The 23,402-nt window shown below is 50.3% G+C and overlaps 1 long non-coding RNA gene across 1 annotated transcript in view; it reads right to left on the minus strand.

Annotated features, from left to right (window-relative positions):
* The window catches only part of LOC142046592 (uncharacterized), a 209,358-nt gene that overhangs the window by 153,394 nt on the left and 32,562 nt on the right, over nt 1-23,402 (minus strand). The gene's annotated exons all lie outside the window — the stretch shown is intronic.

The raw sequence follows: 23,402 nt of genomic DNA on the forward strand, positions 1-23,402 counted from the left end.
AGCTAAATGGGTCCCTGCCACAATCATCACTCAAACAGGACCTGTTTCCTACACAGTTCGGACAGCAGAGAATCTTATCTGGCGGCGACATGTAGATCAGCTGTTGCTAGGTGATGCCAGTCCTCAGGACACATCTGCAGTTGAGTGGTCTGACTTCATCTCTTCTGGTGAGACACTGAATCACGAATCACCTGTTCCTGACTGTTCTTCTCCATTACTGCCGGCGGCTGAGATACACCTTTGCCCAGCACGAGTTGATACCACCTCCTCACCTGTTCGTGCTGTGGACCGAGCCCATGGTAGTTTCGGGTGCAACAACACCAGGAGTTCGCCGTAATCCACTTAGAGACAGAAGGCCTCCTCACCAGCTGGATCTTTAGCTAGGGCAAACCCATGGTTATGAGCCAAAATAATCCCCAGGGTTTAGCCGGGAATGGAGGCAGTCTACCCTCCTTCTCTAGCATAGTATGTATTAGATTTAGGGGATGTTCTTATTAGGGGGGGAGGAATATGTTGTGTATTTGGTTTTGTTCCTATGGCAACTGAGCTAGATTATTAGAGGATAGCCCAGCCAGTTTCGGCTGGTTGGGTGAACTCTGTGTCTGTAAATAAATGGTAGTTTTGTTTGCTGTCTGCTGTCTGCTCTCAAGTGATTTCTTCCTAAACCGGCTGCCCCTAAGGATATAACAAAAAGCCTGGGTGAGTTCAGCATCGTGGGCCAGGCTGCGCTGAAGGTGTTAATTCTCTGATGTGTTAATGCACCTTGCTGGCCAGTTATTGGAGCGTTATCCCAGTGAGTCGAAGGGAGGCTCCTTATTCTGTTCTCTGTAATAAGGATTGAATCAGGCTGGGGCAGCAACAAGTAAGAGGAGGTCTCTCTAACAGGAACACTGAGCTAAGTGGGGGAGCAGGGCGTGATTTTCCCCTGCCGGGTGCTGACTAAGACGGCCAGGGCTGGTTCATTTCTCCTGTCTGAACACTTCCTGCTAAGCCTGGAAGGCCGACTGCCCGCACTCCCCAACAGGGCAGGCGGCTCAGCCTATGGGGGTATCTGTTACCCACTGTGCCCCACCCTGTGCCGGAGCTTTGCCCTCTGCCACCCTCTGGCAGACCCTCACCCCTGGACTGAACCCTGGCTTCTACCCCCCCCACCCTGCTCCAACTTTGCTCCTTGGTCCCCTTCTGCCCCTGCCTCCAGCTGTTTGATCCCCCTGCTCAGACACTGCCCATCCCCCCCAATTGCCTTGCACCCTTTCACCTTTTTGATCACCAGCAAGTGTAGCAGCTTCAGCAGATGTTACTGAGCAATGAGCACGCTCAGTAGGAGCCAAGCAGCACTCAGAAACCTTCCTGCCACCCCATTAGTGTCTCAGTGCCTGGGAGCCTGCAAATGCCTAGGCCATGAACCTGAGCTCCATCTGGACACAGCTGGGCCCGATCCTGTGGGACAGGGGAGGCCACTACACTTGACCTGCCCCATTTCTGCACTCTAGTAGCTCTACACCCTCGGCATCTGACCCCCTCGCCCTTCCCTAGTGACAGCCCTGCCTGTGGTAGGAGGCGTCGGAAGTATTGGGTTCTACTTCTGGTCCTGCCACTGACCCCCAGGTCATCTCTACGTCCCTCTCTTTCTACGCCTCGCAGTCATAGAGAGTCAGGGCGTTGGGGCTGGAAGTTCATCAGGGTCCTCAGAACTTCAGATTTCAAAGCCCCTCACAAACGCTCACTGGTGTTTCACACGTGCAGAGGGTTCTATTCTAAGAATAGTAATAGGTTGTTGTTGGGATTAGACACCTCTGCACTGAGTAATAGAGTCACTTGAAACAAAATAGAGGCCAAGCTCCCTTGTCCTTCTGTTAAGCGCGTCATAACTTATAGACACACAATCTGGGGCTGTTTCCTTTTCATCTGAATGTAGTTTTGTATTTGGTAGTTTTTGAAATATTTTGACTGGAAAATGAAGGTTCCCCTTGGTGTAAATCAGCACAGTTGCTTCAACTTCACAGAGGTTCAGGGCCTCATAATCAAAGGCAGACTCCTCTGCCTCGTTCCCTGGATATGGACCCCGCCCTTGCGGATATCTGTCACACTTTAAATAACATTTTGATTCTGGTAGGAATCTCTTCTGCAACATGCCCTATGGCTGTGCAGCATTTATGTCAAATCTCATCCCACAGCCACCTCTTCCTTCTTCAAGAAGGGGTGATTTTCATCCCTCCTCCACTTCTTGCTGGGCTCAGTCATCTGCATTGCCTCCCAAGATGTCCATTGGTTGGCTGCTCATGGTTGGAGAGATCCTGACACGAAAGAGCACTGCTTCCTTTCCCTGTCCGCCATCCCTCCCCTTGACCTAGGAGCAAATCTGCTCTAGGCAGCCCTTGGAGACGACATTGGTGACCCAGGTGGAGGTCCAATGTTAGGACAAGTATTACTCACCGTAAGGGAAGATTCACCCCTGGGCAGACAGCCATCACAAAATGCCATACTGCACTTGGGACTCTATTAAGACTTAGTTTGGAAGTTTAAAATTGGACTAAAGTTGTTCATAGGCATCGTATCATCCCCCAGCCAAAGGGTGAATTTCAGACTTAAGGCCTTGACAAGAAATATGCACATGGGCACTGGAATGACTCCCATTAACTTCAAAGTGAATTGAGGGGTCTGACCCACTGAGAATGCAGAAACATGGCTGCCTCCTTCCTGGCAGGGTTAGAATGAACTGCGCAATGCCCTGAACCATGGCCAGCATGAATGGAAAGGACCATACTGGATTCCTTTCATCGCACCCTTTGTGCTACTGACGCCGCTTAGAATCACCTTGACGTTCATTCTCGTTGAAGCACCAATAAAGTCAATGGAATGGCATGAGGAAGGCAGTTGGCCAGTACCATGTGAAGATGAAAGAAAGATGAAGGGTGCAACGTGCATGTCATGCCCTCTGAGGTTCAGATTAACCCCATCATCGCAATTCCTGGGGAAAACAGCTGCATCCAAAGGAGGATTTTGCAAGACAATCAAGTTTATTTGGTAACTAATTACAACCGCCTCCACAAACAGCATCCCAGATCCTCCAGGCAGTCCTACGAACCGTAAAAAAGTACTCATCACGCAAGGCTCTTCTAAACCCTTCTCCGGACTTCAACTCCTCATTCAACTGGGTAAGTCCAATTCAACTCAATCGCTTTTGAACTCTAGAAGTGTGACAGTAGGGATTATTTTCAAGGAAAACCGAGTCTTACATGTACTCATGGTGATATTAATCAGGGTTCTTCCATAATCATCTTGTGTAGTGATTTAGTTACAGGAGCTGGTGGGTTCATGATTTATTTTAGAGCAACATTTTTTTTTAACATGTGCAATTGGGAAAACTATTTCCTCTTAACCGGAAATAGATTTAGAGTATTGAAATCTTTTCAGTAACTTTAGAAAGCCAAAACTTTAGAAATCATTCAGCCATTTTCACTTAGCCATATTAGGCAGAAAGTTTCCCAGGTTAGTCCAGAAAAGGCCTCTTCAGTGGTCTTTTACTTTCTTCAGATGCAGTTGTTACTAATCACTATTGGAGACGGGAGAATGGATTAAGCTGACAAGTGGTGAGATCCAGTCTAGAAATTCTTATGCTCTTTTCAGCAGAAATACCCACTGAAGATGCTTTCCTTCACATGGTATAATTTAGTGTCCCTCCATGGAAGTCAGTGGACCTGAACCTCCCAGCTGAGGAGCGTGTCCTTTGTGATTTCTTTGGAGAAAAGTAAAGTTTTCTGTGTATTCATTAGCAAGTATTGTTGATTCACAAGCTCTGGAAACTCAAAGAACAGTGCTGGAATACCAGACTCAACTGGTTTGTATGCAGAAGTTAAATCCTAAAACAAAAGGATGCAATTACCATGATCCCAGTCAGGTTCTCTTTCAGAAATGTCTAAAATGGACACAGAATCCCTGGTGTCCAGTGTAGAAATAGTGACACTTATTCCAGTTGGTGTTTTTCAGACAAAGCCATTTCAAAGGGGCACAAAGGGGCCAGTTGGGAGGGAAGTTTAGTGCTAGTGGACAAGAGGCATAGAAAGAGGCTATAGAAAGAAAGACATGAACTAAGTCCACTCTTCCTTTCTCTCTTGGGCTGCATCAAGCTTTGAAGCCTTTTTTCCACCAGCCCTTGTATCTTCTCTTTACTCTAGTCCCTGTTGTTTGTTTCAGGTTTACCTCCATCCCAGAAAGATGACTTTCTCCAGCCTGTGCTATCCAGAATGCGGGGTATCCTGACCCAGTCAAGTTACTGGCAGCTCCAATGAGCCGTGCATTAGGCAGTGCCCTGACTCCGAAGTGGTGATCAGACCCTCTGCAGTCGTCGTGACCCTCCCAGGGCCTATTCTTAGCAATTTCCCACAGCACAGTGCAGTGGGGGCCATAAGAGCACCTGTAGTCGGACCTGATTTTGAGGGCTCATTCAGTTTTGCGGGATTGTACTGCTATGTAGGCTGTTATGGAGGATTGTATGGTTTAGGAGGATATGGTGGTCACAGCGGCAGTTGCGGTTATGGGGGATTTTGTGGTTATGAGGGATTAGGAGGCTACCCGGGTGGTTATGATTATGGGGGATTATGTGGTTCTGGGGTATCTTGCCATAGGTACCTCCGTGGAAACTGTGGGCCATGTTAAACCCAGCAGGAATATTTGTTGAACAAGGAAGAACCAGGAAATGAACAGCAAGATACAGATTCACCCCCGATCTTTTGGGCATGGCTTTCAGAAGTGCTGGGCAAACAGGGCTCCAGTTAAACTCAGTGGAGCTGTGTGTGCTCAGCACCTTGGGCTGATAGCCATGCTGCATTTCTAATGTTAAGCTTTATGACTCCCTCTGCCGAGGCTTTCCCACCCGTGTGCTGATTCTCGCTTTCACCTGTGGACTCAGTCTGAATTCCATGCAGGCTGTTTACAGTCACTCCACAGTTCAAAGGAAATAGGGGCCTTAAAACGGGCACCGGCTACATTTATTTATTATTTTATATCGCTTGAGAGTGGGAAAAAGAGACCTTGCTGGGAAGGAGAATTAGACCCCGTCTGCTCTAGCCTTTCCACCAATACGTATCTTTAGCGTCTTGCTTTGACCTTCTCTGTGGCAGATGTTTAAGTGAGAAGCTGCCTAGTCCTCTGCTTCTGGTTTGCTTTGTCTCCCTTCTCACCGACTGGGGCAATAAAAGCAGGTTAACATGAGTGCAGAAAGGACTTGTCAACATCTACAGCTGCAAGAACAACAAAAAACACTGTGTGTGAAACAGATCCCATTGAGGTGGGGGATCGGTCGCAGCCCTTCTTGAAAAACTCAAAATCTGTGTGTTCCGCTCTAGTATTTTTCCTGTGCTGTGTACTGCAAATGTCACTCGCATTAAAAACACTGGACGCATCACAATATCTGTCTTCTGGTTCTCCTTGTTCCTCTCTCCTTCTTTAAACATTGCCCTGGACAAAATTCATCCCTGAAGAGCCAGCTGCATCAGGCACTTCTCCAGATGTGACTTTTTGAAGCCCTGGAGTGATAGTAGTTTACAGCATTCTGAGGGGCTTCCATACTGGGGTGCAGTTTCAACTTGCATTACCTGCTCTAACAAAGTAAAGTTAACTCTGGCCCGAACTTCTTGAATGGCAGAGCGACTTTCAGGACAAGATGCCTTTGCTTCTAGAGTGCTTTGAAAGTTTGGCTCTTCACTAGAAAGCTCTTCCCAACATGCACTACACAAATCCCCCTCCCTGTTCTATGGAGCTTCCCTTCCCCAGGGTCTGTTGGTTTCAATAGGGATTATTCATACTGGCGAATGCTGGGAAAACTTTACTCACCTGACCATTTGTTATGGGTACTTTATCTGGAGCCATCACATCAAATCAAATCCATTTCCATCACTACTGCTCCTCTAGATTCTAAGGCTGAATGTTTAAACCAATGTATCTGGCATGTCATTTGAGAGCATTTCCAATAATAAACTCTTCAACAGAGACTCTGCTGAAACATCTCTACGGAGTCAGCAGCCCTTTTATAGAATAATTCTCCTTTATCCAGGACATTCTTCTCTTCTCCTCTGACGGGACCTCCATTGACATGTAGCACATAGCACCCATCTCGGAAGCAGGCTTTCATGACAACCTAGGGAGAGGTGTAAATTCAACCAGCTCTGCTCCTTGACATCAACTTTGCACTCACTTTGCATTGCTAGTGTCAGGGTCTCCTTTCTCACTTTGAACTTTAGCGTCCAAAAAGTGGGGACCCGCCTGTTCCCTTCTAAGCTTAATTCCTAGCTTAGATCTTATCACAGTGCCACCAACCCAAAGTATAGTGTTTGGGTACACTCTTTATCCCCCAAAACCTTCCCTGGGGGACCCAAGACCAAACCCTTTGGGTCTTAAAACAAAGGGAAATAAATCATCCCTCCCCCCTTGATCTCCTAGTGTAACCCAGGGAGGAAGACTGTGATTTAACCTCCTTGAATCTTAAAACAGAGAGGAAATTCACCCCCCCCCACTTCTTTTCCCCTCTCAGACTCTCTCTGAAAAAGAGACAGTGATCCTAACATAGAGAGAAATTAACTTTTCCCTCCCCTTTTTCTCCTTTCCCCCCACCAATCGCTGGTGAGTCTAGACCCCGTCCCCTGGGGTCTCACACAAGAATAAAAAAAAAATCAATCAGGTTCTTAAGAAAAGCTTTTAATTAAAAGAAAGAAAAAAGTAAAAATTATCTTTGTAAAATCAAGATGGAAAATGTTACAGGGTCTTTCAGCTTCACCTAGAGCAGAGGGACTCCCCCTCCCAGCCTAAGTATACAAGTGTAAGGGTCCGGTGCTGGGGCTCGTCCCTCTCAGGTGCGGCGGGGAGCCAGGGCACCTCCCTACAGACAGCAGTCCGTGCAGGGCCCAGACCCTTCAGCAGGGCTGAGCAAACGAATAGTCTCTAAGTAATTCTGAGTCCTAGCCCTTCAGCAGGGGCTAAGCTGACACAGGGTCTATAACCCCGGCCCTGGAGCAGGGGCAGGGCAACAAGCAGTTCAGGCTCAGGGCCCTTCAGCAAGGGCTGAGCAAGTACAGAGTCTATAAGCAGTTTGGGCTCAGATCTTTCAGCAGGGCTGAGCAACACAGTAAATAAGCCCGGCCCTGCGGTGGGGCAGGGCAGTAAGCAGCTCACAGCTCAGGCCTTCCAGCAGGGCTGAGCGAATACAAAATCTATAGCCCAGGCCCTTGGGTAGGGTGGGGCAACAAGTAGTTAGGCTCAGGCCTTTCCGCAGGGGCTGAGCAACAAGTTAACAGTATATAAGCCCAGGCCCTTGGGCAGGGTGGGGCAGCACGCAGTTCAAGCTCAGGCCTTTCAGCAGGGGCTGAGCAACAACTGAACAAGTAGCAGTCTGCAAAGCCCAAGCCCTGGCTCAGGGCTGGGCAACAAACCCAAGTAAGGGTCAGACCCTCAAGCAGGGACTGAACAGCGAGTTAAACAGCACAAGAGGCCTCCTCAGGCCAGGGGGAGGGGGAGTCTGCCATGCTTGGGAGGGTGGCAGGGGGGATGCAGGCCCTCCCACTCCACTGCGTCCCAGCCCGGGGCCCTAGCAGTGGCAAGGGTTCGCTGCAGTCAGTGGGGAATCCTGGCTGCAGCACACTGACATTGGCTCAGGGTCCCCTGGAGCCAGACTGGGGTCAGCTTCCCCTGGGCCACTTCCAATCTCCACCTCTCTAGGTGCCTGTCCTTCGCCGGAGTCGTCCAGCGGGTCCCAGACCATGGGTTCCTCAGGATACCGGGCATAGGGAAGCTCAGGCAGCTCCTCTGGACACCGGGCACGGGGAAGCTCAGGCAGCTCCTCTGGATACCGGGCACGGGGAAGCTCAGGCCAGCATTCCTCCGGGTACTGGGCACAGGGAAGCTCAGGCCAGCTCTCCTCCGGATAGTGAGCACGGGGCAGGCTGGGCCCGGTGGGAGCTCAGGCACCAGCGTCTGTCCTCTCCAGCAGCCTGCGGCCAACTGAGCGCTGAGGCCGGGCTTTTATACTTCCTGTCCCGCCCCTTGACTTCCAGGGGGGCGGGGACAGGTGGCGGTGGCTCCACCCACTGAGGCACCTGTTCTGGCTCGTCCCTCTCAGGCGCGGTGGGGAGTCAGGGTGCCTCCCTACAACAAGTTACAGCAAACAGAGTTAAAATTCTTCCAGCAAAATACACATTTGCAATAAAGAAAACAAACAAATACCTAATCTGCCTGCTATCTAGTACTTACAGTATTGAATAGAAGAGACGTTTTCAGAAAGATTGGAGAAATCCGGTACATGTCTGGTTTCTCTTAATCCCAAGAGAGAAAAAAGGACAGAGCAAACAGCACAAAACGAAGGCTTCCCTCCACCAAGATTTTAAAGTATCTTGTCTTCTGATTGGTTCTCTGGTCAGGTGTCAGCCAGGGTCACTGAGCTTGTTAACCCTTTACAGGTAAAAGAGACATTAACCCTTAACTATCTGTTTATGACAGCTAGAGATGAGCTGACAAGATTTATGGCAATGAGGCAAAACTAGTTCAGCTTCACACTGAGATTCTGGATTTCATTGCACCAGTAAAACTCAGTGACATTAATCTTCTTCTGACTCTTTGCCCACATGTGCTCATCTACTGGCCAGCAGAAACACCCACTCTTTGGTCAAAGTATGTTTCAAACACAGCTGACAAAGCAAAACCGCTTTGAGAACCCGGGAAGGCGCACTTAGGAATTCCTTCCCGTGGGATACTCTCAAGCCCTCCTGGGAAGAGCTGAGGGAAAAAAAGGGAAATCAGCTGTTGCCACCAACTAATTAAACAACATGTGCACAAACCTCTTAACACTTAAAAATGCAATTTTGTTCTTTAAAAAGGTGCATTTTATTAATAAAAAAAGAAGAAAATACATCTGGGAAATCAGGCTTTTGCTCAATTTTTAAAAAAAAACACAACTACAAGGATTATGCATCAGGAATAGGTCTTGAGATCCAGACTAAAGGTTACAAGCAAAACAAAAGCACTTGGGGTTTGCACTGAGGAATCTACAAGCCAAAAAGAAATAAAACCGACAAACCTAATTGTGTCTTCCTAGACATTTCCTGATCTAATTACATATCTGGGGGTTTAGATGAATAGTTTCTAGGTATGATACTGATGATTTTTCATACCTGGCCCGAGCTTCTCACAGCTGTCCCCTGTCTGCCTCTCCCTGAGAACAACAACAGACAGAGAAAAGGGGGGGTCTTGTTTCAATTTGTAAAAGTTCTAACCTTTCCATTGGCTCTTTTGGCCAGGTGCCCACTCACTTCTCTTTACCTATGCAGAGCAGTGAGACTTTTTTACCCTTTATAGGAAGATAAATTAGAGATCAGCTCCTTAGAGGGATTTTATAGCTCCTGGCTGGCGGGGTGTCCATAAAAGGGAGCTACATCCCCCCCACCCCGCCTGCCCCTTCCTTTATCACAGCTCGGGATTTCCAGTCCATTAAAAAAAATGCCACATAGGACATGGCTGGAATAGCATTAATAGTCCTAGTTTCCTTGTTTACCTGTAACATCTATGGCCAAACGAGTTCAGTCCCGCATCACAAGGCAGGTGCTTTGGTTTGGAAACCTCAGCAAGTCACCAACACTTGCTGATGAAATAACAAAGGTGGAATTTTTTGACCTAAACAAAATATAAATGCCCTAGTGTAAATCTGCTCTGTTCTACTGGCTTCGCTGGAGCCATACTTAGAGCAGACGAGGCTCTGCACCTAGATTTACTTCTGCACATGAGAGTGTAGCAATTGTCAGACTGGAAGAGACAAGTGGCTTCCTTACATCAGCTGTGACGGCCTTCACCCCTTCAGTCTCCTTAAAATGTCCTTCCTTTAATCCTGCCTTTTGTTTTCATTCACTGGGGTCAGCTTCCCGATCCTGGCCAATGGGAACTGCAGGGGTGATGCACGTAGACAGGAGCAGCAGAGGGAGAGCCCTGCCTCTGGGGCCCATGGGCTGCACTGGCTACTTCCAGAAGTGGCGTGAAGCTGGGGCAGGCAGGGATCCTGCCATAGGAGCAGCCGCACTACACCACTGAAGATCGCAATCAATTAGGAAATTCTCTAGGATCGACCACATATCGCGATCAACCAGTTGATGACCCCTGATCTAACCTAAACCTCCCTTGCTGCAGTTTAACCCACGTCCCTAACAGGGAGCTGTCTCTTTAAGAGGTTTGTGGTGGGGGCCGGGGTGGATAGGAGCAAGTTGTGTCTGGGTCTTGTTGCTAGGCAGATTTCACACTCCCCAGCGAGAAGCTTCTGGAATTGGATGTGGTCGTTTAGGGGCTGCTCTAATAGGTTCCCTGGTGCTGGGATCAGACCCCATGAGGGCAGCAGTCAGGGCAGCTGCTTTGCGCCAGGCCCTGTGCTCTGTGCGGCAGGGAGAAGCTGGGCCCAGGAGCAGGAAACAGGCTGTTTGCCTGAAGTCGGAAGCATTTTGCAGCTGGTCAGTGATATTGTTACAACCCTCCCAGAGGGAAGCCTGGGGAATGTAAATTACAGGGGAAACTGGGAGGGAAAAGTAATTTCTTTTATTTTAATTGTACACTTTGAATGTTGTTTGATTTTAACCAAACTGCTTTAATTAAATTATCTCAACAAGTGTGAGTCACTAACTTTTCTGTAAATGTGATGGTGGGGAAGAGTCATTTATGTTTTGCTGTTCTCTGTTTTGCATTTTCTTGTAACAGAGTTGGGGTGGTTGATCAGTTATCTGATTGGCTAACAGTGATTTAAGCAGAGGAGGAGAATGAGTCTGCATGGATTCCGGCTGAAGATTCCTGGAAGCAAGTGGAGGGACGATATTGCTTTTGACTCAGCAGACTGTGTAGATGTAGTGATCAGAGACTTTAACTGAGACTCCATTCAACTCAACCTAAGCTTTTGGGAACCCAGCATCCTTTTCAGCCATACTACCGCCTAGCCAATTATCCTCATTGTGTAGTTGTGTTGTGACGCTGGTAAGCCAAGAGACAGCTCTGGTAAGCCATGTGTCAGCTGGGAACTCACAAACTCATAGCTGGAAACCAAGCCAATTCACTTGTGCATAAGCATCAATGAAAGTGATTGTTCAATGTGAAGAATGTATTTGGTGTTTAAATGCCCTGACAAGTAATGGGATGGTGCACGCATTGTTTTCACTTACCTGGACCCAGCTAGAAGGTAATAGCAAATATTTACATTGTATATAGCCCTGTATCTAAATCACCCATCCAATGAGAAAGCACCTTGTGAAATGCAAATGAAGGAATTTAACAGGAAGGTGGGAAATCTTGTGTATTTGAAGGAAAGTGGTCAGTGTGTGTGCTGATCAAAGACTTGAAATGTATCCCTCTCTGCCATCAGAGAAGGAGCCCACATCAGCAGTGACTCTGTCAGCTTCTATTCAGTGAGAAGAAACTATAAGTATAGACTCAAAGAACATTCTTTATCTCTGGACTGGTTGGATTCTAACAGGCAGAATAGCCGAATGAGAAGGAGAGTTACTCCAGGGACTCTGAAAAGACTTTTGGAAAAGTACCAGTTTCCCAAATCTCTGCTGCCTTTAGGAATTCTAGACTGTGACTAACCTGTACATATATTTTTATCTGCTTTAACATCTCAATAACTCTCATTCCTTTCTCTTAGTTAGTAACTTTAGTTAGTTTACTGTAGAATTGAGTATCAGTGTTTTGTTTGGTGGGAGATCGGGGCTGGAAATCGACCAGGGTGAGTGTGGGACTGGGTGGAACATGCCTGTTTTTGAATTTTGCTGGAAGTGACCATCATTTATCACACACTCCAGCTTGGCTGGGAAGTTAGACAGACTGCAGTGTCGAAGGGGATTCCTGTGACTCTGGTATAAAACTGTTGTAGTACTTTGGAATTTCACACTTGGTACTGGGATGGAGAAATCTAACTATAGAGCATAGCACCAGTTAGAGTCCCTGCCCTGCTTTTTGACAGCCTGCCCTGAGGACAGCACTCATCACCATGAGTCTCTCCAGGCAGCATCTCATGTCCATTTGACTTTTTTCTACATGAAGTACTTTGCACTTGTCTTTACCTTTTTCCTTTTGCCCTCTGTTTAAAAGAATTCCGGCTTAACCAGCCAAGCTGTCTCTTTCACAATACAACTGTGAACCCATGACCAGCAAGACAGCTCAAAGTAATACCCTAAACAAACCTCTGGCTAGTAGAAGTAATTGGTGCATTTGCCACTCTGTCTCAGCTATAGGGAAATCTGCATTAATGTAAACCACCCATGGACCTAGTTCCATTCACGTATTACCGGCAGAGGGATATTTAGGGCAGGGGTTCTCACACCAAAATTTTGGTCACCTCGGAGTGCAGCCACTCACTCTTGCTGATGGCTGCCTTGACAAAACCGTCTCTCTGTCCCTGCCTCCCCGGGCCCTTCAGCTAGAGCCCACCCCAGGAACCATCTGATCACCTGCAGAGTCCCAGGCTCCCCGTGCCCCAGCCAGGTGCCAGCAGGGCAGGAGACCAGGAGAACACCCAGCAACCAAATGCCACAGTCACCTCCACTGACAAGAGCTGCCTCCGGTGCCATGCACACTGGCCCCACATGTACCCACAGGCACTGCCCAGAGCCCCTGAGGAAGGTGCACAGTGCATGGTGCTGATCAGTGCTGGAGGCACCAGTGCAAACACCAAGATGGCACATTTCACTGCCCCTGGTAACAGCTCTGCAGGAGTGTCAGTGTGATAGTGATGATAATGTTGTATTCAGGCCTATCTATCTGCCTGAGAGAGAATTTTGGGTCTGTTTTGCTCATTGAATGTTGATATTTTTATATTCTTACCAATATGTGTCAACAAAGACACTGTGTGTTACATCTACCCACAAGCAGATGGCAGGGGGAAGAGATGGAGCTAAAGTGTTGCTGGGCATGCTGGGAGTGTAATCTACGAGTGTACACTTGAAGGACAGTCCCACCTCAAACTCCTCTCCTGAGATAAGGTCAAGCAGCCTGCCTGGAGGGGGATGGGGATAGGAAACACTAAAAGGCCAAAGAAATGCCTGTCCCTGACCGAAGCACAACCTCACTCCTTCCCCCGCCTTGGGATACAGAAAAGGTGATACCGAAGCCTCCAGACCCAACACTTCCCATAAATTGTAAGAGGTGAGACAAGTGCGGGCACTACAGGTATAATGATGCCTTCTAAGGAAGGGGGAACTGATCCACTGGGAAAAAAGTTCTTCCAGGGCACAGAGCTATGGACATGCTTGCTTGAATGGACCCAATAAACATCACCTTGCCTGCACTTCAGACTTCCGGTTCTCAGCTTTCTGTCTGCATGACAGGAACCAGGAACAGGGCGAAGGGAAGGCCCTTAACAAGCAGCAACATCTGGGCACTGCAGGGAGGGACGGCTGCTTTCCCTGCCCCCAACTCCTGCCCATGCTTCGGAGGCTGCTGAGGCTGCAAGAAATCCATTGGTGGCTGCATTTGAGAAATGCTGGATGAGATAAATTTTACAAGTGCATGATAAGATTCTAATGTCGTTCCAGTCATCAGTTCATGATTCCTAGCCTCTGAATTTGGGGCTGTTTGGTCTTTCATTGAAGAAAGCTTTGCATTTCCCTCTCCTTAACAAACATTGCTTTGTAAAGGAGTCTCATCTAGGGTACATCAGTACAGTTCCATCGACTGCAATGATATTCTGTGCCCTGCAATTAAGGGAAGGCGTTTTATGCTGTTCAGGTTAGAAGAAATCCTGGTAAGGGTAAATTTTGCAGCCAGTCCTCCAGGGGCTGCCCCGGAACACTTCCTGCCTCCCCTGGGGTGGGTACCTCTGGCGTCCAGTCATCATCTGGCTCCTCTGGGTAAGCGGTGGCAGGCACTCTGGGCCCGTTGTCGTCCATGTCTAGGGCTGGGGCTGAGCAGGCAGGGGATCCGCTCCATGCTGCTCCGGAACCAGCGGGATGTCCTTCCCCTCTGCAGGCTTCCCTCCGAATGGGCTGCAGGTCTGGTCTTTTATACTGCTGGCCACACCCCTGTCCTTCTGGTGAGGGGGCGGGGTGGCCTAGGCACTTCCCTCCAAGCGGCATGTAACGCTCCCTCCCTCGCTCCGGAGGAGGGAGGTCTGTCCACCTCACTACACACGTGCCCCCTTAAGTCCATCTCTGGGAAACCAAAGACGGCTCCTTCCTCGTCCCCTAAAATGGGAGAAAAAGTCCACATTCACGTGGTCCCTCCTGGCCCGATGCCAAATAGTAAAGGCATAAGGCTGCAGGGTTGGATACCAATGCATAATTCATTGGTTCATTTCCTTGGCTGTGTGTAGCCACCTAAGGGGTGCATGGTCTGTGATCAGCATGAAGGGGCTGCCTAGGAGATAGCATCGTAGGGCGTCCATGGCCCATTTTACGGCCGGAGCTTCCTTTTCAATCACAGCGTAGTGTTGCTCTTGGGTAAACAACTTCAGAATGATATATAATATGAGGTGTTCCTCCCCATTTACCTCCTGTGAAAGGACCACCCCCAGGCCCATCTCCAAGGCGTCAGTTTGTAGGAGGAACTCCCAGTAAAAATTGGGGCTGAAGAGCACCAGGGGCTGGCACAACCAGTATTTAAGGGTTTGGAATGCCTGTTGACACTCAGGGGTCCACCAGATACGCTGGGGGCTGTCTTTTTTCAGGAGTTCGGTTAGTGGAATGGCGATGGAAGCAAACCTGGGGACAAAGTTGTGATAGTAGCTAATTAACTCCAGGAACTGCCTCACCTCCCTCTTCGTTGTGGGCGCGGTGTAGGCAGGTAGCATCTGCACCTTCCCCACTAAGGGTTGTACTTGGCTCCGCCCTAGGGTTTACCCCAGAATGGCTGGCGGGAGACCACCTATCTTACACTTCTTAGGATTGGCGGTCAGTCCAGCATCCCACAAGGCTCATAAGACAGCGGCAACTTGGTTGAGGTGATCCTCCCCAGTTGCGGCTGTAAATCACCTCGTCTTTGAGGTAGGCTGCCACATAGGCTTGATGCGGCCGGAGGATCCTGTCCATCAGCCTCTGGAAGGTGGCAGGGGCGCCATGAAGGGTGATAGGCATCTGAGTAAATTGATACAATGCAGTTGGGGTTGTGAAGGCCATCTTCTCTCAGGCGCTCGAACTCAGAGGGATCTGCCAGTATCATTTTATGAGGTTCAGCGTGCTGATATACTGGGCATCTCCAAGATGATCTAGGAGCTCATCGACTTGCGGCATTGGGTAGGAGTCGAACTTTGAAATATTGTTGACCCTTCTAAAATCGATATAGAATCGGACCATCCCATCTGGTTTTGGGACCAGGATGATGGGGCTGTACCAGTCACTTTGCGATTTTTCCACGACTTCCAGCTCGAGCATCGTTTGTACCTCCTGTTCGATGAGGTCCTGCATTCAGTGTGGTAACAGCCTAGTGGTCTCACGTATAACTTCCCTTGGAGTAGTCTGTATCTCATGCTGTACCAAGGCAGCTTGACCTGGCTTTGTGGTGCAAGTTTTCAGGAAGGACTTTACTAGGGCCCTGGCCTATTTCAGTTGTTCCTCGGTTAGGATATCCCCCAACCATGGCTCTTCTGAGTTGGTGGGACCTGGCGATTCTGATCCCAATTTGGGTTGGGGGGGGGACGGGGTGATAAAGAGCTCTTCGCACTCCCACTAGGCCTTTAAGAGATTGACATGGTATATCTGTTTTCTTTTTCCGTTCGGGTTGGGATACCTCATTCTTGATGGGCCCAACCTGGCGAAGAATTTTGTATGGTCCCTGCCAACATGCTAGCAGCTTCGATTCCTCCGGGAGGAGGAGCAAGATCCTGTCGCCTGGTGCAAAGGTCCTTTCCCAGGACCCCTTATTGTAAGTCCGTTCCTGGGCCTCCTGTGCTTTCTGTAAGTTTCCCCTTGCCAGGTCCTCAACCCAGGTCAGTTGCCCCTGGAGTTGAAGGACGTACTGGAGGAGGTTGTGCGTGGGAGATGGCGTTTACTTGCAGTTCTCCCGCATGATGTCCAGTAACCCTTTGGGCTACCGACCATAGAACAGATCAAAGGGGGAGAATTTGGTGGAGGACAGTGGTACTTTCTGGAGGGCTAATAACAGGGAGGGGATCATCTGGTCCCCCTGGCTCATCTCTTTCGGGGGGAACTTCCACAGCATGTCTTTTAATGTTCAATTAAAGTGCCCCACTAGCCCGTCGGTCTGGGGTTGGTAGGTGGATGTCTGCAACTTTTTTATCCTCAGGAGGTCGCAGACCTGATGGAGGAACTTGGATTTAAAGTTCGTTCCCTGGTCCATCAGGATTTCTCAAGGGAGGCCGACTCAAGCAAAGATTTTCAGGAGCTCGGCAGCAAATGTCCAGGTGGTGATACTCTGAAGCAGAATGGCCTCTGGGAACTGGGTGGCGTATTCCAGGACACCAGGATGTACTGGAACCCTGCAATGCTCTTAGGCAGGGACCCCACGATGTCCACGGCGATCTGTTCGAATGGAGTGCTCATGACGGGCAGCAGAACGAGAGGTGCCTTTGGTATTCCCTTTGGGGACACTCATTGGCAGTCAGGGCATGAGTCACAGAAGTCTCCGACTTCCCTATGCACCGCAGGCCAGTAGAATCAGGCCAAGATCCGGGCTAAGGTTTTCTTGTGGCCTGCTGCGGGGACATCGTAAGCTAGCTGTAAAATCGCTCAGCAGTGGCAGCGGGGAACCACCAGCTGGGCTCGAGCCTCATTTCTTTGGGATTCTCAGGTGATCCAATATAGGCGGTACCCCATCAACTCAAAATGGGGGTGAATGGTGGCCTGATGGGGCACTGTCAGGGTTCTGTTAACCCTTACTAATTGTTCGAAGGCCTGACTAAGGGTCGGATCCTCCCACTGGTTGTGACTGAAATCAACCCCCTTGTGGTTGGGCTGTTTGTATTCCCCATCTTCTTCCAGGCAGTTGGGGTTTGGGATGCCGGCCTCTGGGTCCTCCCAATTGGGGTCTGCCGAGGTCACGTCAGCTCCCGGTATGGGTTCTCCCTCGAGGACCCTCCTTCACAGTTGGGACCTGCCTTGCATGCCCCAGAGGATCTTCGCAAAGCCCCTCCAGACTCTCCCCAGGATGACCGGATATGCCAACCTTGGGGCCAGGCCAACCGTCAGGGACTGGGTCTTTCCCTTTATGGGTTTGGTTACAGTGGTCTTGGGGTAAGGTGGCACATCCCCATGCATGCACCAGAGCTGGATGACCCCCAATGGCAGGGCAGGGAGCAGGACCGGGCTCTGGCGGACAAGTGTTTGACCACACCCTGAATCTACAAGGGCTGAGATCGGGGCTCCATTCAACACAATGAAGATAGTCCGTTTTCCTGCAGGCTGATTACGAGCATGGGTCTCTCCCAAGCAGACCTCCCCAAAATTGCAGTCCATCATGGGGCATTCCCAGCAGAGGTGTCCAAAGTGGCCGCAGGTGAAACACGGGCCCAGCTCCAGGCATTGGAGCTGGTCCGACTCTGTACGTATCATGGTGGATGTCTCTGCGGTCTGAGTCGGCCCCTTGGAGATGCATCAACCTGTGGCACCCGTTCCGTCCTGACTACTCATCAGTCTTTGCCGATGACCCATTCTTTGAAGAGTTGTAGGTCTGGTTGGGGCTCGCTCCTCTGGCCTCAAGCCTTCTCCCCCTGGGGCTGGATGGGTACGGCAGCTGGAGCCCAGGGGCCCAGTCCTATGGGGGTCTCTGCCACTAGGAAGTCTTCCATCAGGACTACAGCCTGGGTCAGCGTTGCTGGCCGATGGTGCATGATGCAAGTCCTCCTGCGAGCTGGCAGGATATGCACAATATGCTCCAGTGCCACCTGTTCCACTACCTCAACCTTGGTATGCTGGTCCAGTTGTAGCCTCACCAGCAGGTCTCTTTCATCTGCTGGGCTATCACCTTGGGTGAGCTCCAGGAGGGTAGGTCTTCTTGTGGAGTTGTTCCCAGAAGGTCTCAGAGGTGATTTTCAGGGCATTGAGGATCGCGGCCTTCAACTGCTCATAGTCATGGGCCTCGGCCACCGGAAGTGCCCTGTAGGCGACCTGGATTGGGTTGGTTAGGTACGGTGCTAGTAATGTGGTCCATTGGGCCATCAGTCATTAGCGGAGGAGACCACCCTCTCAAAGATGACTACGAAGGTCTCAGGGTCATCTTCAGGCCCCATCTTGGTCAGACGCACGGGTACGACGGGGTCTGGGGGTCTCGGGCCATGCTGGGGCTGGTAGGTCCTGGGGTCGACCACATGGCTGTGAGTTGTTGCAGATATTGTTGCTGCTGCTTGCGGTTCTGGGCCCCCAGCTGCTGATGTTGGCTGCCGAGCTGTTGCAGCAGCTGCTGTTGCTGCTGCTGTTGGCTTTCGACCAGCCATTTAATCAGTCTTTCCACCTCCATCTTCTGCATCTCTTGGAAGAGGGTAGGCTTCTAAACCCCTTGGCTATGAGGATGTCCCCTTGTCTCAGAGGGAGGGGATCGATCCCCACTTCTGGTACCACGTGTAACACTCCCTCAATCAGTCAGGAGGAAGGAGGTCACTGAAGGCTGGTAGTAGCCTATCTCCACTCTTGTGTCAGTTTACCTGGGCCTGGGCTTGCAGGGCTTTGGCAGCCAGCAAACAACGGTCTCAGGGGGGCTGGCTATAGCCTAGGTGGGGCTCCAGTGGCCACCAAACAACACAGTCTCAAGGGGGCTGGGGCCACTCGTCTTCAGAGCAAGAGCCCCTTGCAGAGGCACGAGGGCCAGCCACCTGGGGGGGGGCAGGAGAACGTGGGCCGTCCCTACTCCACCGCGTCCCAGCCCAGGGCCCTGGTAGGGGTTAAATCAGATGCCCCAGGGCCAGCGGGGATCCAACTGCAACACGCCAACGTTCAGGCTCGGGGCTTTGCAACCAGTCCTCCGGGGGCTGCCCCTGGGCCACTTCCTGCCTCCCCTGGGGTGGGTACGTCTGGTGTCCACTCGTTGTCCAGCTCCTCCAGGTAAGTGGCGGCAGGCACTCCGGGCCAGTTGTCATCCGCGTCCAGGGCTGGGGCCGACCAAGCAGGGGATCTGCTCCGTGCTGCTCCGGAACCAGCGGGACGTCCTTCCCTTCCGCAGGCTTCCCCCTGAACGGGCTGCAGGTCTGGTCTTTTATACTGCTGGCCACGCCCCTGTCCTTCTGGTGAAGGGAGGCGGGGCGGCCTAGGCTCCGCCCTCCAAGGGGCATGTAACACTTCCTCACTCCGGAGGAGGGAGGTTGGGTCTGCCTCACTACAAACCCCAATTTCAGAGGCTAGGGATCATGAACTGAGCACTGGAATGCCAGGGCAGCTCTAGCTCTTTTGTCGCCCCAAGCACAACAGGCACGCTGCCTTCGGCGGCTTGCCTGCGGGAGGTCCCCGGTCCCACACACCGCTCCCGCAGCTCCCATTGGCCGGGATCGGGAAGCTGTGGCCAATGGGTGCTGTGGAGGTGGTGGATGCAGAGAGGGGCAGTGCATGGAGCCATGTACTCCCTGCCTCCCCCCTCTGGGGCTGCAGGGGTGCATTGGCCCTTCTGTGAGTGGCATGAGGCCAGGGTAGGCAGGGAGCCTGCCTTAGTCTCACTGAGCAACCTAGGAGGAATTGCCCAAATTAAGTGCCACCCAGCAGGAGGCCGCACCCCAACCCCCAGCCCTCCAGCACCCCGCACCCCATCCTGCACCCTAACCCCCTACCCCAGCCTGGTGAAAGTGAGTGAGGGTGGGAGAGAGTGAATGGCTGGTGGGGGATGGAGTGAGCGGGGCAGGGCTTTGGAGAAGGGGTGGGGTAGACCCTGGGTTGCCCTTAAATTCAAAATGTGATCTTCAGTATAAAAAGATTGGAGACCACTGGGTTAGATATCAGGAAAAAACTCTAAGGGTAATTAAGCTCTGGAATAGGCTAACCAGTGGCTACAGCTTTATCCATTTTTAGCCGATTAGTTTTTCCCAGAGAAATCTTGACAGACTGCGGTGCAAATTCCATGTCTGTAGTCTTTCAAAAGTCATGGGAATGACATGGAGCAAAGCACATAAAGGCTGCTCCCTATCACACACAAATTATTGGGTTAGTAGAAAGATTATTGGAACTTTAAAAGCTGTGTTAAGAACGTACGTCGCCAGGCATGAGAATGATGGGGAGGTTTTACTTCGTTGTTTGCTCACTGCGGACAGACGTGTTCCCTGAGAATCTACTGGGTTTGCCCCCTTTGATCTCCTGTGTGGGAAGCAGGTTAGGGGACTGTTAGATTTGACTGGAGGCTCTGGGGAGGGCAGTAGTGAGGAAAGAGGACAGCCTGGAGGGGAGTATGTCACTCATTTGAAGGAGAATTTACAGGTAATGAGGAATTGAGGGAGACAGATCCTTGAAAAAGGTCAGGGATCTCAGCATGTTTGGTACGATTGGCGAACTGCAGAAATTTTTTTTGACACTGCTGAGTTGCTGTTAGTGCTGACCCCAGTGGTGGGAAACAAAAGGCAGGATTATAGGAAGGACATTGGAAGGAGATTGAAGGGGTGAAGGTTGTCACATCTGATGTAAGGAAGCCCAGCAGCAGAGGAACGATGCAAACCATGCATATCAATAGATTCAAACTTACCCTCCAAGGGAGATGGCAGTAAATTTGATTTGTTGTGTTGATGAAGAAACTGTCCCCATCCCTTTAATAGATTTGGTCAGGGAGAGCAGGGCAGAGAATCCCCTGGAAAGCCCTGAGTTCAGGGCGGGTTTAGATCCACCCCCAAAGCAGGAAACACCGGCCCTTTCCAAGCACCACAAACAGGGATTTTCCTTGCTAGGTTTAACTGCCAAGATTGCAGACTCCAGGTAAACCTCAGGGCCGCGCCCTGCTCCTAGCAGAGCATCCCTGGCTGAAGGGGAAATGCAGCAACAAGTTCCGGGGGAGGTGGAAAGCCTGCGTGAAACGGGGGTAATCGCTGAGTCAGAAAGCCCCTGGGCATCTCCTATTGTAATGGTACCTGAACAGGACAACGCCATGAGAGTGTGACAGTCCCAGGCACAGTCTAGACTAGTGAATAGCTGTGTCACCTGGGCTCTAACCTGGGGTGCCCTGCACACTGCTCTGCTTCTGTAGCCTCCAGTCCTAGGCTGTTCCCTAACAGGCTGCAGCACGTCAGCCACTTCCAGTTTGGTGTGTGTGTGATCTTCAGCCAGGCACAGCTCAGCTCTTACCAGCCTTGTTCATACTGCAGGGTGACGCCAGCACAGACCCAGTCTTATATTTCCCCCAGAAATGGATGTCCTGTACTGCTCAGCCTGTCCCAGACAATACAAGCTTAATTTGCAGCAAGGGAGATTTAGGTGAGATATTAGGAAAAACCTGCTAGCTATAAAGATAGTTGAGTATTGGAATAAGCTTCCAAGGGAGATCCCTCTGCTTTGGTACAGGTACACAGGGCTGAAGGTCCAACTCCAGGCTGATGCCCTGGAGCACAGCGCTGCAGGAATATAATATGGAAATTGTCCATATTATAGGTAAAGAAAATGTGGTGGCAGATGCACTGTCTGGGCAAGAGAGTTCCAAACTGACATATACATTAGCCAGTGGCAGAATCAAGAGTCAGCGTAGGGGATGATGTGTGATCCAGGACCCTGAGCAGGCATGGAGTTGCATGGTGTTTTACAGGGATACCTTGGGTTGGACGTGTACATGTTAAGTTTACCAAAGGGTGGCATATGAGGGCTCTGCCCAGAGCTGGTCATCGTACTCATTGCAAAGCATACGGGCAGATACTGTTTCTGGAATTACGTATCTGTACTAGAAACCATATTCTTAAGGTCTGGGAGTTCAGGCAGGTATTGGGTATTGAGTACTGTCCGCTTCACAAAGGAGGTCTGTCCACAGAATGTACACAGACTGAGCCGAATGCTGATGAAGAGTTTGTAAAATAAACAAGAAAGAGACACGCAGGAAAAAAACTTCCAGCAACCAACAGGGCAGCACCCTGTTAATGAGTAAAGACAAGGGAGCATTGGAGCAATCCTGGGGTGCAGAGGTTACCCCTCCCCTCCAGCACCCTTCACCGAGGAGACAAGCTGGCAGTGTGGCTTCCCTCATGAAAAACAGCACAGCACGGCCTGGCTGCAGAACACTGCAAGGTCTTTGGGTGAGCGCTAGTTAAATACGCCCAAGTTTCACAATGCGGGTTCTGCTTTTATTTTATATGTAACCATTTGTTTCCAGAATTTCTATTTGCTACCATTTGAATCTCTTTGTTAAATAAACTCGGCTTGTTTTCACGCTAAACTTGCCTAAGGGCTGCGTGTGAAGCAATGGTGCCGAGATCTCAGATGGAGCTGGTGAGGTGGGCTGGGCTGTTCCTCTGGGAGCAGTGAATCTTGCGAGTGTCCAGTGGAGCAGGGCGGGATGCTCCAAGAAGCCCCTCGGAGGGCTCAGAGTTTGAGGTGTGCCTGTTGCTAACCAGAAGAGGGACAGCGGAGCCTGCGTAGGCTGAGAGGGGGGGATTTGTGTTGCCCACGGCCGAGGAGGCAGGATGCTGACCCATGGCAGATATAGTCATGGCTTCTCCACCTTAGTGCATGTTATGCTCAGTTCTGTGTTCGCACTTCAAAAAACATGTTGAAAAATTGGAGAAGGTTCAGGAAAGAGCCAGGAAAAGGATCTCAGCTCTGGACAACCTGGCTTATAGTGAGAGACTAAGGAAACGTGTCTGCTTTAGTTTATCCAAGGGTAGGTTAAGAGGGGACTTGACCATGATCTACAATTACCCCCAAGGGGAAGACATTTCTGGCTGTGAAAAGTTATTTAAGCTGGCAGATAAGGAGGAAACTGAAGTTAGACAGATTCAGACTAGAAATAAGCTGCCATGTTTTCACAATGAGGGTAATTAACCATTGGAAAATCTGACCTAGGGACGCAGTGAGTCAAACCCAGATGCCTTTCTAAAGGATATACACCAGCTCAATCAGGAGATCTGGGCGTGAGGCAGAAACAATTGCATGAGGCTGGGTCTCTTCTGGTCTTAATATCTATAATCTATGGGGCTGGTGAATTGTCTCCCAGGGAAGGAGTGGGAGTCTGCTCTCATGGAATATTTGCAACTTCCCTAGACTGAACACCACTCCAGATGGAGCTGTCCGCTCTCTAGCATCTGGGCCTAGGTAACCCCACTGCTCTGTGAGCTAGAGCAGGTTCTGCCTCTCCAGAACCCTCTACGGTGGTTTGTGCCTCGCCTGGAGCTCGTTTTTGCATTCAGTTTCCCTGCAGAGATGGGGATGTGGTTATTATAACCACATCTGGGTATAAATATATAGTGTCTGTAATGAACTAACTAGTGTGTGACACAGAGAATGATGGAGAGAGCACTGCCCTTTACTGGACAGAATCAGAATTGCACA

This window comes from Chelonoidis abingdonii, chromosome 1 (assembly GCF_003597395.2).
Source record: "Chelonoidis abingdonii isolate Lonesome George chromosome 1, CheloAbing_2.0, whole genome shotgun sequence".
NCBI classification, from domain to species: domain Eukaryota; kingdom Metazoa; phylum Chordata; order Testudines; family Testudinidae; genus Chelonoidis; species Chelonoidis abingdonii.